General features: G+C 36.5%; 1 protein-coding gene across 5 annotated transcripts in view; it reads left to right on the plus strand.

Moving 5' to 3' along the window:
- Positions 1–15,466, plus strand: part of lrp1bb (low density lipoprotein receptor-related protein 1Bb) — a 392,748-nt gene that overhangs the window by 1,238 nt on the left and 376,044 nt on the right. The window lies entirely within an intron of this gene.

The following is a 15,466-nucleotide window of genomic DNA, read 5'->3' on the forward strand; positions in this document are numbered from 1 at the left end:
ATGCTCTCGTAAGTATAAACCGTAATGCATGATGCCTGTTTTAGCGGAACAAGCTTTTAAAGACAACTATTCGGGGTGTAATAGTTACCCAAAACCTGATATTTCTACTTCACTGTCTATGTATGTTTCCGTTATATGTGTTATTTATGACAAGATCACGATCCAACATGTCTGATCAAGTGATGATGCACCAAGAAGCTCTGGATCTCGTGTGATGCTTTTCTGATTATATTCTTGTTGTAAAGAGAAACCTTATTTTTGCTCTTGTGATTTATTATTTCATGCATCACAGTGTCAACTCAAAGATGCTTCCTAGCACACACATGCTGGATATTCATTCAGGTGTATTCAGAAAAATGTCATTTTCAAAAGCAGCATATTCATCATATCAGATGAATGTAAATGTCACGGTGCCTTGCACAGAAATAATCTGAGCGGTGGTTTTCTGAAGCACGTTTTCTCCGGCTAAATACTGCATTCATATGCGTTGTGGTACCCCAGGTATGTCCAAACTCTGCTCATTTACTTAAGTCACAGAGAAGTTATTGTAAATAAGTCTTTTTAGATGTTTGATGAAACTGCTTAATCCGCAATCTGTTTAGTGAATCATAGTGTAACTCGGCCAAGACTGTACATCACTGGTGTGAGCAGATGGAAAGACATCATTTGAACTGGGTTTGCCCAAACCATATCCATTATACTATCTTTTCTTTTATCTTATCGTTGACAATCAAGATACGTACTATCGGTTATTATTAACAGATCAAGGTTGCTGGAAATGTTTTTCCCTTTAGGAGAGCGTAGTGTGCCCCAAAAAGCAGGTTAAGCATTATTCCTTCATAATGAAATCGGAAGGATGCCCCCAGAGCCTAATTAAACGAGATTATATCTAAGCAACCTGCGCAAGTTTATCGTCCAACCGTGATTTCTTCACCTGGTATTGGAGAAAAGTCAATAAAGGCATAAACCTCGATTGTTTAAATGACCTCAGTCATGCAAAGGAAATGGTGCACATGGTACATATGGAAAGTGCTTAAATGTGAATGCCTGTGGTTGCATAGCGTTTGCTCTTCTCCCCACCAAAAAATATAAGGCCGACCTTCTCGGGTTGGTTTTCACAGCTGGTAAAAACTTATTTCGAAAGCCCTTGGTTTTTATTTCCGCCGTATGAAGCAGATTTTGGTTAGTCATGAAAATCCACGCAGGTGTTTCTGTCCTACCAACCAAGGTAATTGGTCCAATGAAGTCAGACTCCCCAGGTAATTAGAACTGCCACAGCTTGGCGGATAACCTGACAATAGTTATCCCTCTGACAAGCTATAAAACAGGAAACAATAAGGCATGCTAATCCAAAGCCAATGTACTTGTTAAACAGGGTGTAGAATGACGATAGAAATGACAGCAAAGCATTTTGGGTTGTTGTTGCCTGTAGAAGTTGTTCATCTAGCACCTGTGTGGCGGTCTTCGTCATTTTTTCTTTGTTGGCGCTCCATTGCATGCCCCATTTGGTCGGAGTGAAGTTTAGCTGAAGTTGGCCACAGATTCAGCTGAGTCATTAAGGGTCCCGACCTTTGACGGATTGAGTGGTTATGTCTGAGTTTATTGCAGTCGGTGCTAATCCTGCAATGCACGGGTAATCTGCTGCCCTGTGACATCCTGTGCATCTGTATCCATTGTTGAGATGCTGGAGCCAACTACTGTGTGACCTAATGGAAAACGTTTATACGTTTTATTTTGCCATAAGGTTTTCCATCAAGTCTTAGAAATCATAAGAGGTGAAGAAATCAATGTCCTGAAACATAAGGACAGCTGCCTCTCTGCCTCATTGCCTAGCCGGTCGATTTCTAAACAAGCAATTTAGTGTATGAAGGTACCATTGTGATAATGCGGTGCTTTGTGGCACCATATTATGACATCTAATAATGTAAAGCAAATAACAAGCAAATATTTAATACTTTTTCAGTGCAATACATTAAAAAATCTATTTATTGTTCCTCTAATGGCACTTTTTTAATTTAATTACCATCAATTAGCACACACACAGAATTGTGACATGGAGCAAATAATTCATGTTTAAGATGAGAAGGCTTTTGTAGACATGACGTTGCACCAATATAAGATTCGGACTTCCCTTATTGTCTTCCATACGCTGCCGTTTAAAAAGCATAATGTCATTTAAGTAATTTCAACACAAATGACATGCAGATGACAGTGGCCAGTTTATGAACAAACATGTTTGGATGCTAAAAACATAGCATTTGTTGTGTTATACAGTAGTTTGTGGGTTTTGTACCCAGCTTTTTTATTGGATCTGGATGGCGTTTTTCACTTTTGCTGTCAGCCGTTCAATCTGGTAGAACACATGGTGGTCTCATACGGGCAGGTGTTTAGTGTGGAGACCCATGTTTGTGCTTTCTTACTATTGGATGAATTATTCAGAGGTTTAAGATGAAGCTTTTTGTGAAATTTGCAGCACGTAATGTGATTAATGGATCGGTGGATCTTCTCATTGTCTCTCTTGCAACCATTCTCTCTCTCTCTCTCTCTCTCTCTCTCTCTCTATCTATCTATCTATCTATCTCTCTCTCTCTCCTTTTTTGATCCTCAGCAGAGCAGAACTACTTGTTGTTAAGCGTTACTAAAACGCACAGAGGATTTCTATTAGAATATGAAATATAAGAATTACTGAATTATGAAATAAGTGGTTCATTCTGAAGATAAAGCAAGTTTGCTAAAGATTAGCAAATGTGGTTAATGAGCAAAACAGCGCTTTTTGAAAAGCGGGGGGATATTAAGAATTTATCAGTGTTAAAACAGCGAATACATCAACCATTTCAATTAGATAGCAGATATGTTTTTGCGAATGTTTTTTTTTTACAGTGTTTATGTATATGAATTCCCACAGATATGGAAAGTCCTCTGAGACTTTAAAAGGTCACATGGTACCTTGGTTTGTTGAATAACTTGGAAAGTTTAAAGTAAAATTTAGACCATGATCGCTTACATGAACCCTAAAAGAGTACCGTTTATCATTCTACCTTTCAAACTGTACAAGACAAAAAGGGTACAAAAGCTGTCATTGGGGCAAAACCTTTTAAAAAGTTGTATTACTATATTACTAGATGTATTACTTAGGTACAGATATATGCACAATTGGTACCAATATGAATATTTGAGGAGGTATAAAGGTGTACTTTTTGTTAAGGTACTACCCCAGCATATTTTTTCTATCAGTGTACAGATATGCATGAATGCTTTTTTATGTTTACTATGTCTATTTTTTCGTGTTTATTATAAAGAAGCAAATAATCATTTAAATAATCCAGTGAATTCAATATCTTACTTATGAGAGGTATTTCTTCATTTCTTTTTTGCACACAAACTAAAATATTATTATTCATAACTGATGAATTTTCACAAACCTGGACAAAAAAAAGAATAAAAAAGCCTGGATTTTCTTGCCTGCTTAAAGGGGACATTTTTCCATGTTTAATTGCTAAAATTGGGTTCTATCAACCTAGAAAGTGTGAAAAAGATCAACCCAGTAACTTAATTTGGTAAACCATTCTCTGCAAGCATGTGATAAAATATGTTGTTGAAATTTGGCTCCCCTTGTGATGTCAGAAGGGGAAAATACTGTCCCTTAATCTGCACTATCCAACCATAGCACTGCCATTTAGTGCGGAGATCAGCTCATTTGCATTTAAAATGACACACAGCCCCAAAAAAAGGCACATTTTTGCTCACACCAAAAGTGGATATTTTAACATGTTATAATAAATGCTCTATATAATATTGTAAACTAGAACGTTGCATACATGCTCTGGGGACACCAAAGATTTATCTGACATCTTTAAAAAGTCTTGTGAAATGTTTAAAGATAGAGTTCTCTCGAAAATGTAAATTCTTTCATCATTTACTCACTCTCATGTTGTTACAAACCTGTATACATTTCTTTGTTCTGATGAACCCAAAGGAAAAATTTGAGGAATGTTTGTAACCAAACCGATGAAAGGCCCCATTGACTTCCATAGTATTCTTCTTTTCTTACTATGGAAGTCAATTGGGCCTTAGGTTTATAACAACATGATAGTAAGTATATGATGACACAATTTTTTGTTGTGGGTGAACTATCTCTTTATCCAATAAGAAAAGTTTTAAAAGCAGACGAAAAACATATACAAACCAATGCATAAAATTACATACTAACGCAAACCCCGAATCTAACCCTAACCCCAAGCGACAATTATTTGAAAATAGGAAAAACAATGAGAAACAAATATAAAATGACACGATAAAGAAAGTCGTGCCACAGACACGAAAAACTGTTTATAGAAATTTGTGCTGTGTGCCACGAAAAGGACATTTGTACTCGAAAAATAGTGAAAAATTATGTCAATAGCACAAAAAAATTAATAAGAATATTTTGTGACTATACCACGATTTGCTGTGAGATAGGGTAGCCAATATACTTTAGTTCTAGTTACAGATATCAATAAGTAAATAAAAAGTACTATAAAATAATACAATTATATATCTTTCTGATTATTTCATGTTTTCGGCAGCAAGGTGTGAAATCTGTTACTTCTTCTAGCTCTTTGAACATAGCAGATAAATCTGCGTAATACCTCTGTAGTTTTAGATCTGCCATAAGGGTTTAGAAGGGTTAAAACTAATGCTACATCCACAGTGATGTATGCAGACAGTCGACCAGAGCCGCAGAGATTGCGAGACAGTTTTATCCTGGGGCTAAAGGATGCCTATCACCCTGACAGCTTGAACCCTGAACGGGTAGTAAGGGCCCCCTCAGGAGCCATCTCGTAACCTTATAGTTTGCGTGTAGTGTCTGTAAAGTTTTGAATCTTTAAACAGCATCATAATGCCCGTGACTGAAGTGCGAGGGTGCAACCAAAAGACTTTCATCTGTCTGGCTCTTTTATTCCACCTATGAAGTTGGCCGTGGTTTTTCAATGTCATTTGGTGTACATAAAAAGATTGTGTATGCTCCCGTAGGTGCCCTATGGATATAAGTGGTTCACTCAGTTGACAGTGGCAATCGAATGCACGCACCTGAGGAGAGTAGGTTCAGCCCATGGCTAGTGATGTCCTTTGAGAGAGCGTATCTCCCAGACTCCCCTACAGTACATCATGCCTGCTGTTGTGGCAATGATCTGAGGACGCCAAACCAGATTAAAAGGGAACTGTCCCAGCTGTCACCTGGCATGTAGATAGGGCTGAGGGACTGATGCTGGAATGTTCTACAAAGCCCATACAGTAGCCTGATTCATCCCTCAGCTCTCCATCAGGATAAAGGCCTTGAAAAGGATTTGGGGTGGTTTGATAGGCATTCAGGGCTTCTTTTTATCCCAATACACTCTGATAGGATTATCTGATTCAGTTAAATGCCACCAACTTTGAATCGTAACCTTGTTATTTGGACCATTTATAAGTGCATTGAACTGGTCTAAATGCGGTTTTACTCTATGTAGCTTGCATTTTATTAGCTGAAACGTTGATAATTTGAGTCTTTACACCGTTCTGAGTACCTGCGCCTAAACTTTTGCTTATTGTATCAAGTGTCTTATACAGTGGCGGCTGGTGACGACTTTTTTTGAAGCGCACGATGCGAAATTCGTCACAACATGTCATGTATGTAGCTTGTCATGTGTGTGGTTTGTCATTTCAAAATATGTGTTCTGAGCTTTGAGAGATCGTGTGTGCATCACGTGTCATGCCAAAATAAGTGCCTGCTGCCTTGAACTTGAACTTGAAAGGACGCTCGCGTGTGCCAGATACTCGCAGAACCTCATGCGTAATCAGAGTTTACTGTTAAGGCAGTGTCTTGCGTGTATTTAGGGAACGTGAGCGTCTCTTTTATCATAAACGGTTTTGACGTTTGTGCAGCAGGCACTTATTTTGACAAAGCACGTGATGCACACAGGATCTCTCCACACGCAGGACACATATTTTGAAAAAGGGAACCACACACGTGACAATCCGAACACTTATTTTTAATTAGCGCATCCTCGGAAGAGCAGTCACGAGCTGTCTTATAATTAGTATATTTGAGTAATTACTCCAATACTAATAGAAAGTTACTCTTAATACTAATAATTGAGTAATTAAAGAAATTAAGAAAATAAAAATATATTGGACCCATAGCAGATTTGTCTGTATAGATAGATAGATAGTTGGGGTGGTGGATGATGAAGAAGGAGAGACAACAAATATGAAATAAGTGAATAAACTTTAATTATAAAACAATAAACAGGAAGTCCAATCCATTTGACAATAACAGACAACAATGGGGAGAACAGACAAAGTATATATAAAGAGTTTGGTTCCAAAACGCGATAAATGCCATTTATGAACAAAAATAGTTACCACCAAAATCAGTATTGTATCTGGTCAGTATTAAAAAGTAAATTCTCAATATTACGCAAAAAACGATATTCGCCGTGTTATTGTGTCATCTTTTCTCCCTTTTTTCCAAACCGCGACAAATCCCAGTCCTCCTCTGCAGAATGGAATAAATCCGCTCAACCAATCACAGCACACTATTCCACTCATTGTAAACAATAATTGCGTCGTTTCAATGCACAAAGAATCCTAGTTTTCCTCATATACTTTGTGCTTCATGATCAACAAACAAACAAAAACAAAATAATACTTTTGATGGCATTGATAAACCTGTGGTGGTTTTCTGAAGCGGGGAAAAAACGTACGCCATCAAAATCGAAAAATTTACGTGAGAGGCACTCGGGTGGAGGAAAAATGCCGGACGTTGCTTGTTCTCTCGACAGCATCAAGTTTCTGTCATGCTAACACATTGACCCCAGGGGATCTTATGAAAAACTTTACATTATTTTACTCAAAGTCAACGAAAATCGAGCAGGACCAAAACATTTTACAGCTGATCGCTGTCAAAAACAGTTCAGCGACGACGTCCCAAGGATGACAGCAGCAATGACAGTGTGCTTAATATGACAAAGTTAATGTTTTGATTAATGGCATTAATATTTTTATTATTTATATCAGTGTATACCACTAGTCAACTAAATTAATATAACATGGCAAAGACGAACGCACATTTATATATTGAGTTAATAGATTTATAGCATTTTGAAAAAAAAACTTAGATTTATAATAAATCTTTGAAAATCAAAGTATGGATTTTAATTTTTGTGTTATTATAACGATGCTAAAGATGGTATGTGAAAGTTTGTAACAGAAAATAGTGGTTTTCATCTTGTCACTTTCTTGGTATAGAAAATAAATTTTTACTGAAGTTAGTCAAAATGGATTTTTTGCGTTTTGGAACCAAACTCTTCATATAGACATGATGATGATGATGATTAATGGCAGGTAAGAATAATGATGACAAACACAGTTCAGGTGAGGGAGTGAAATGGATGATGAGAAATGAAGTTCAAATGGATGAAAAATTGGGTCAAAAGGGGATGAACTCATCCTAATGGGTTGTAATATAACCAACTGTATGCCAGGCTGTTTTAATCCATTGCTGGGTCAAATGTAAACATTTTCTGGGTTAATTTAACCAGTGGCAGTCATGCAGTAGAAAAGATATCCTAGTATAGATTTACATTACACTTTTCATTTTATGCCTTTGGTGGACATTTTTTTATCCAGAGTGACGTATGTAGTGCATTACAAGCTATACATTTTTTATCAGTATTTTTACCAGTATGGATGCTAATGTAGATGTTATAGCTCCCTATGATGCATCTCGTGGAATTATTTACCACACAGTCAGTTTGTCACTAGCAACAAAAACAAGCTTCCTCGTTCAGCGTCGTATGTGATAGATGCTTCATGTATTTACATGAAAAGCAAATTTATGTGATGGCAATAGTTTTATTGCATGCATGTATTTTAAAAAGTCGTATCTGGTAGTATTTTTAATAAATCTTGCGTTGATAGAATGCTCTGTAATGCATGTTGCATCTTTGACTTTATTATCTCGCTTTGTTATAAAGCCCCATCAACGGCTTTGCGTTACACTTCGCATCTTCTGACTGCCTGGTTGTTTTGGTTCAGCACCAGCTCTGATCCGTCACAGCTGACTTCTTTTGTTTCGGACTCTTTTTGTTCCAATTAGAAACCTGTTTATTTGTTTTCATTTCTTTTCTTCGCTCACTAGAGAAGTGCATTCACCCTCTCTGCATCTCCGATGCGCCTCAGTGCTCTGTGAAAGGAGTAGAGATAAGCTCTCATCCTCCAAACCCTGACTGCCTTTTACTTTCAGTGCTCACGGCTGGAGAAAAAACAGTCATCCGAAAATGTTCTTCTGAACTCTAGACGTACAAAACAGAACGGAAAATCCTCGATCTTTTATAGTTGCAGTAGCAGTGTTTTCTGTACTGTATATTGAGAGTAACATTTATATACATATATAAGAGTTTCCAGTTGGGTTTAGAGTAATGGTCCCCCACGGACATAAAAGGTCCTCAAATAATTAGAAAGGTTGCATGGTACCTTTCCCAACAAAATAAATCTACTACTTTTCTTTTTCTGTGTTAAAATTATAGCAAAGCTTTGAAACTGTCTTAAAATTCATTTCTTTGAAAGCAAGATGAAAGAATATCTTTGAAAGTATTTCTCAAAACACAGTACTGCTACTAGTACTTTTCTGTACTATTTGCAAATTAAACTTTTTTTAAGAATTATTATAATAATCCTTTACATGATCAACTTTTCTAACATCATTTTCAAATGAGAAAAAGAATGACCAAATGATTCGTGGAGTGAAAATAATGCTTAAAGGGACACTCCACTTTTTTTGAAAATATGCTCATTTTCCAGCTCCCCTAAAATTAAACATTTGATTCTTACAGTTTTGAAATCCATTCAGCTGATCTTTTGGTCTGGCAGTGCCACTTTTAGCATTGCTTAGCATAATTCATTGAATCTGATTAGACCATTAGCATCTCTCTAAAAAATAACCTAAGAGTTTCAATATTTTACCCATTTAAAACTTGACTCTTCTGTAGTTACATCGTGTACTTAAACCGACGTAAAATTAAAAGTTGCAATTTTCTAGGCCGATAGGAACTATTTGCGCCTGCTGCAGTCATGTTACGGCAACAAATTCCTTGATTATTTCGCCGGAATGAGAGTATAGTCCTAACCATATTGGCCTAGAAAATTGCAACTTTTAATTTTACGTCGGTCTAAGTACATGATTTAACTACAGAACAGTCAAGTTTTAAATAGGAAAAATATCGAAACTCTTTGGTTATTTTTTAGCGCGATGCCAATGGTCTAATCAGATTCAATTAATTAAGCTATGCTAAAAGTGGTACCGCCAGACCCAGAGATCGGCTGAATGGACTCCACAACCGTAACACTCAATTGTTTAAATCTAGGGGGGCTGGAAAATGAGCATATTTTCAAAAAGTGGAGTGTCCCTTTATATATGGTGCTTTATTCAAATGGGCATGGTGTAGGTTCAATTGCCATCATAAATGGGTGAAAATATTTTATGGCTTCCTTTCCTAAAATAATAAGGGCTCAGATTCAATTTTGGATTTACATTTGAATATACAGTATGTTTCTACTGAAAGGTGAGCATGTGATTTTGGACCAGTATTGTGATTTGACTAGGGGTGTGACCAGACACTTAATCCACGAGATGAGACGAAACACGAGATTGAGTTCACGAGAACGAGACGAGACAATATTTTTTACACTTTTTAAGAAACCCTCAATGATAAAATAAATGAATAAGAAACTGAAATCAGACCTTTTTTTAAAATGTTTTAACTAATCATGGACTGGCCCTAACAATTATTTTGCTAACTGATAATGAAGTAATTTGTTATTTTGGGGAATAAAAATAGACCCAAGTGAGCAGTAGCATTTAAAATTACATAATAACGAATATGCAATAATAATTGGTTCAAATAAAGTATTAAAACCAAGTTACATTTACCATTTAGACGGAGAGAAACGCTTATTTTTAGTCAAACAATGTTTAAATCCATATTAATGTTTAATATATGTCCATTTCTTTACACTAGAAATGATACAGCCACTGTCATTTTTTGAGCAAGAACATGCAGACATTAAATCATGTAAACTTTGTGTGAGGGTTTAATCTGCTGAGACACATCTGACACTGATCAACAGACGAACACAACGTGTGTCAGACTTCACATGAGCTCTCAAACGAACATTATTGGAAACCTAAACAAAAAAGCAAACGCAGTAAAAGACAAATATAATGCATGTACTGTAAATGGGTCAAACAGAAAGCTGCATCCTTCGGAGGTCGCATATTCAGGCTGCATACGTCATCCAGGTTTATTTCAGATCATTAACTGAGCATTACATTCGCAACGTGAGCATATTACAACAATTTGCGATTAACTAAATAATTGGTAAACTTTATAATTGTTAATAGTCTCTAATAAGACAGTGATGAAGTAAATGCGACCTCCGAAGGATGCAGTCTTTTATTTGAGACACGGCCAGCACCTCCACAAGAAATCTCGCGAGACAAATGTAATCTCGCGAAACACATTTAATCACGCGATATCTCGTCGCACGAGATCTCGTCACACCCCTAGATTTGACCAATATATAGTACAGTTTATTTTATTAAATGAAGATGATTGACAATTATTCTACTGTCTACTATGTCTATCACATCACTAGTAGAGGTATCTACTCTAAACCAGTTACCCATTACAGTTCCCACAATACCTAATGGACAGTATTGTAGAAACACTACAGTTGAACATTGCTCGCCATTAAAAGTTTTGCTAGGTGTTGTTTATTACAACCTATAGGGTTATAATATTAAAACCATTCATCACATTTTAGCTGTGGGAACAGTTTGCTGATTGATGTAATAACAGCCTTTCATTCAGTGAAATACAGCAGATATAGTCAGCAACACACCATACTATATATTAATGCTTTGGTTTACTGTCTTAAAGTGCAGCAAATATTACATATGTTACCCTGGACCACACAACCAGTCATAAGGGTCATTTCTTTTTATCATCTGGAAGTTGAATAAATAAGATTTCCATTGATGTATGGTTTGTTAGGATAAGAAACTACATTTAAAGCTGTACAAATGAAGTCCTTAGTAACTGCATCCACTCACGAAAATAAAGTTTTGATATATTATGGTAGGTAATTCACAAAATATCTTCATGGAACATGATCTTTACTTAATATCCTAATGATTTTTGGCATAAAAGAAAAAAATATAATTTTGACCCATTCAATGTATTGGTGGCTATTGCTACAAATATACATATGTGACATAAGACATATAACAAATATTTACTGTACTTACTTAGTTGTGATAAGCTTCTTGCCTCCATGTAATTTGAACATTGATTAAAAGGGAATATTTCACAAAACTTTTTTTGTGATGTAAAATAAATCTTTGGTGTCCCAAGAGTACGTATGTGAAGTTTTAGCTCAAAATATCGCATAAATAATTTATGGTAACAAAATTGTCACTTTGTAGGTATGAGCAAAAATTTGCCGTTTTTGGGTGTGTCCTTTTAAATGCAAATGAGCTGATTGCTGAACTAAATGGCAGTGCCGTGGTTGGATAGTGCATATTAGAGGGTGGTATTATTCCCTTCTGACATCACAAGGGGAGCCAAATTTCAATTACCTATTTTTTTCACATGCTTGCAGAGAATGGTTTACCAAAACTAAGTTACTGGATTGTTCTTTTTCAAATTTTTTAGGTTGGCAATACATGATATGTCCATTTTAAAATATGTATATATGCTTATACATGGTTTCAAGTGCAACAGACACATATGACAGTAACAGTAGCCATCTTGACTTTCTATTCTTTTTGTTCTTAATATAGTTTGTTGGCTAAGCTGTAACTGTTTGTGTGAAACGGATGAAAATATACAGATGAATAAGATGTGCAGCATTTCATCCGATTTCATTTGCTTGGGCTGTTGATTCTGGCAACGTTCTGTCGGTCTGTTGACACATCATAAGTCAGCTGTTTAAAAAACGGTTTTGTTTCCCCCTATAATTAGGAGCCGGAGAGACCAGAGGCTTATAGAGTTTAATACACCCAACACGTTGTTTCACACTGAGCCTGTGCGGCTATGCCACTATGTGAAAATGGCTTTTCTTCATGTAGCCTTTTCATTTCACCAGGATCCCTGCTTTTGGCATTCCCGCTTGTCACTTGCTATTTAACTCCTTTAAGGCAATTAATGTCTTTGAAACAAAGAAACCAAAGCCCCCCAGCATAACAAGCAAAACAGGTGAAAGAAACTTGGCAAACATGCTTCAGCACAACAGAGGTAGCTTGTGATGGCGCCTGTTTGTGTTTTTTGTGTACCTAAGAAAACTCTTCTGCTGGGAATGAATTATTATCAAGTTGCCCTTAAAATCAATCCTGATGCTGGAATTAAATGTTGAGGTTGATTATTGCCTGCAGTTTATTGTTGAAAGCAACAGATTCCCATCTAATATAATGCCTGAGGGGTTTTCGCTGACATCCCATGGCTTTGAAAAACCACTTTGTAGTGCAAGTCTTTCAAAATTGGCTGTTTTGGATTCAGCATACAGATTATGTTGCATTTAGCGTTTGATCATGCTGTGTTTTTTATTTTTTTAGAAGTTAGCCATTTATAAAAACAAGCACTTTGGGAAAAACTTGAATATGTTATGTTTATGAAGCAGTCTATTAGGGGTGTTTTTTGTGGTCGCAGGCCTGTATGTTTTTTTGTACAAGCTTTTGCAGTTGACTTACGGTTATCTTTTGTTTGTTCCAAGCTTTACAAGTTTTCATATAGCAGAGTTTTTTATAAATATTATTTGTTGTTAAGTTTCTTTTGCTAATACCAAATATTTTTTGAGTTACAGTACTGTTAATCCCGTTGCCTTGTTTGTTTCGGCACGAGCCCTCAGTGACACGCGCAAATCAAGAAATCATGAATTGAGCGTTAACCGTGACCCGCATCTTAACGTGCCAGATTCAGGAATGATTTGCCTTGGAGGGAAGATGGTGGATAATGCCGTCATGCTCCCTGCTGATTGACAGGACAGGAGGGACCTGAACCTCATCAAATGAAGTGTGCGGCAGAGGCTGGAGTCTGTGCGGAGGGATCGGAGGTGTGGAAGTCACGGGCCGAATGCTGTTTTTGATTGCTCAGCTGTCATGCTGACTTGTCCGACACAGGGTTGAGAGGTCAGGCTTTGACTTTTCTTCACTACGTGATTTGAATCCGAAACCTGAACAAGTCATCGCTTTTAGGTGGTTAAAGCAAAAGTTATTGTCATAATTTATTTACGCGCCCTGTCTTAATTTCCTTTTTCTATGGAACACTGAATAAGAGAAATTTTGAAAAATGTTAACCTTTATTAAAAACAACATAAAAGGATCAACATGTCATCTATACACACTATACATTCTATACATCTATACATTTGACTTGAAATTATGAATTCCTTTACATTTGCTCTTGTATTTGAAGAAATATATTTTCCAACAACTACATTGACCGTTTGGAGTCAAACCAGTACCTGCATTGTGAAGAAAGTTGTTCCTGCTTTAAATTTTTTTGTAATTTAAACTTATAATTTAAAATTGATTTATCAACTTCATTTGAAGTTAAAGTAACATAAAACATATGCGGTCAGTTTCCCCGACAGGACTTAAAGGAATAGTCAATTTTCTTAAAAGAAAAATCCAGATAATTTACTCACCACCATGTCATCCAAATTGTTTATGTCTTTCTTTGTTCAGTTAAGAAAAAATTATGTTTTTTGAGGAAAACATTGCAGGATTTTTCTCATTTTAATGGACTTTAATGGACACCAACACTTAACACTTAACTCAACACGTAACAGTTTTTTTCAACTGAGTTTCAAAGGACTATAAACGATCCCAAACGAGGCATAAGGGTCTTATCTAGCAAAACGATTGTCATTTTTGACAAGAAAAAAAATGCACTTTTAAACCACAACTTTTTGTCTAGGTCCGGTCTAGCGCAACCTAACGTAAATGCGTAGTGACGTAGGGAGGTCACGTGTTACATTTATAAAACGCACATTTGCAGACCATTGTAAACAATAAACTGACACAAAGACATTAATTAGTATCATTCCACATACAACAACGTCGGAACGGTCCTCTTTCAACAAACTTGTAAACACTGGGGCGGAGTTTCGCGTTCGTCCTCTGTGACCTCTTGACGTCATGACGTATTGCGTGAGGTTATTTTCCACATACCATACATTTTTGTAGCTCCAGATTTCACTCTCTTCCTGAAATACACGGATTAGAAAATTTCTGTCTCTGATTGGCCAGCTAAACTGTGTTGTGATTGGCCTGACTACCTCTGACGTCACCCGGAAACGTGACGCTCCTTACCATGTTTGAAAGATTTGGTTGCTAACAGGAGTTAAATTACAGGCCGATGCGGGAGGAATTATGATAATTTCGGTCTTGTCTACATCACCAATCACAGGAAGTAAACTGTTTGCAATTCCAAAAAAAGAGATTTATGTTGGAGAAGATAACTTACGTCATTGTTTACTTTGGGGTTGTACCTTTAGCATATCGTTTACATACTTATACACACTTACACACCAAAGAAAATTTAAAAACGTGAATCAGACAATAGGTCCTCTTTAAACTGTCTAGCTTGCACTGACATATCGTAAAATATATCAATGCCATTCTTTGCAAAGTATGTTTTTAAAAACTATTTAAATGTCCAAATATAAGGCCTAGTCTTGGTTTAATCTAAACACTGTCTGAGAAACCGCCCCATTGGTGATATAACTTATGGGTCATGTCATTATGTGCACCGACGCTCATGGCAATTCATATGTATTTTACGAGCTGGCTAATTTGTATTCATTTGCATGACCACATTTGTATTTTTGTTCAATTTGCCTTTGCCCCTGTAACAGCGAGGTTAGGGGTGGTTTTATTATTATAATAACGGCATGCAGTGTAATTCAGATAAAAAATATCAGACTAAAACACTCTGCTGCTTCAAAGTGTTGTGTTTCTTTCTGAAACCTAAATGTTGCATTGGCTATTTTGATTGCTTGTAATTGAATGTTGCATTTAGCATTCCATCGTCTTTCTGAAGGTCTTCTTGTTTTCGTCTCCTGTCTATGCGCCTAATGCATCTGCAGGGATGTTTTCCTCTGTAGAAAGAAACTCGCAGTGTAGGAGAAAAACATTTTTTCACGGTGAATATATGTTGTCTGCAGTAAGTGTCTGCGTCTCAGAGAAACGTACTGAAGTGGATAATTTGAAATAACAATTGAAGCTCAATCTCGTAGATTCCAACCAGTGGAGGAGGAAACAACCCTTTTGTCGATTTGCAGTTTTGTCAAGCAATAACTTCTATATGTTTTCCCCTTTGAGGACAAAAATGTACCCCTCTAACTTGGCTCACGTGATATTCCGAGACTATCTCACTTTCCTTAC

This window comes from Misgurnus anguillicaudatus, chromosome 17 (genome assembly GCF_027580225.2).
Source record: "Misgurnus anguillicaudatus chromosome 17, ASM2758022v2, whole genome shotgun sequence".
NCBI classification, from domain to species: domain Eukaryota; kingdom Metazoa; phylum Chordata; class Actinopteri; order Cypriniformes; family Cobitidae; genus Misgurnus; species Misgurnus anguillicaudatus.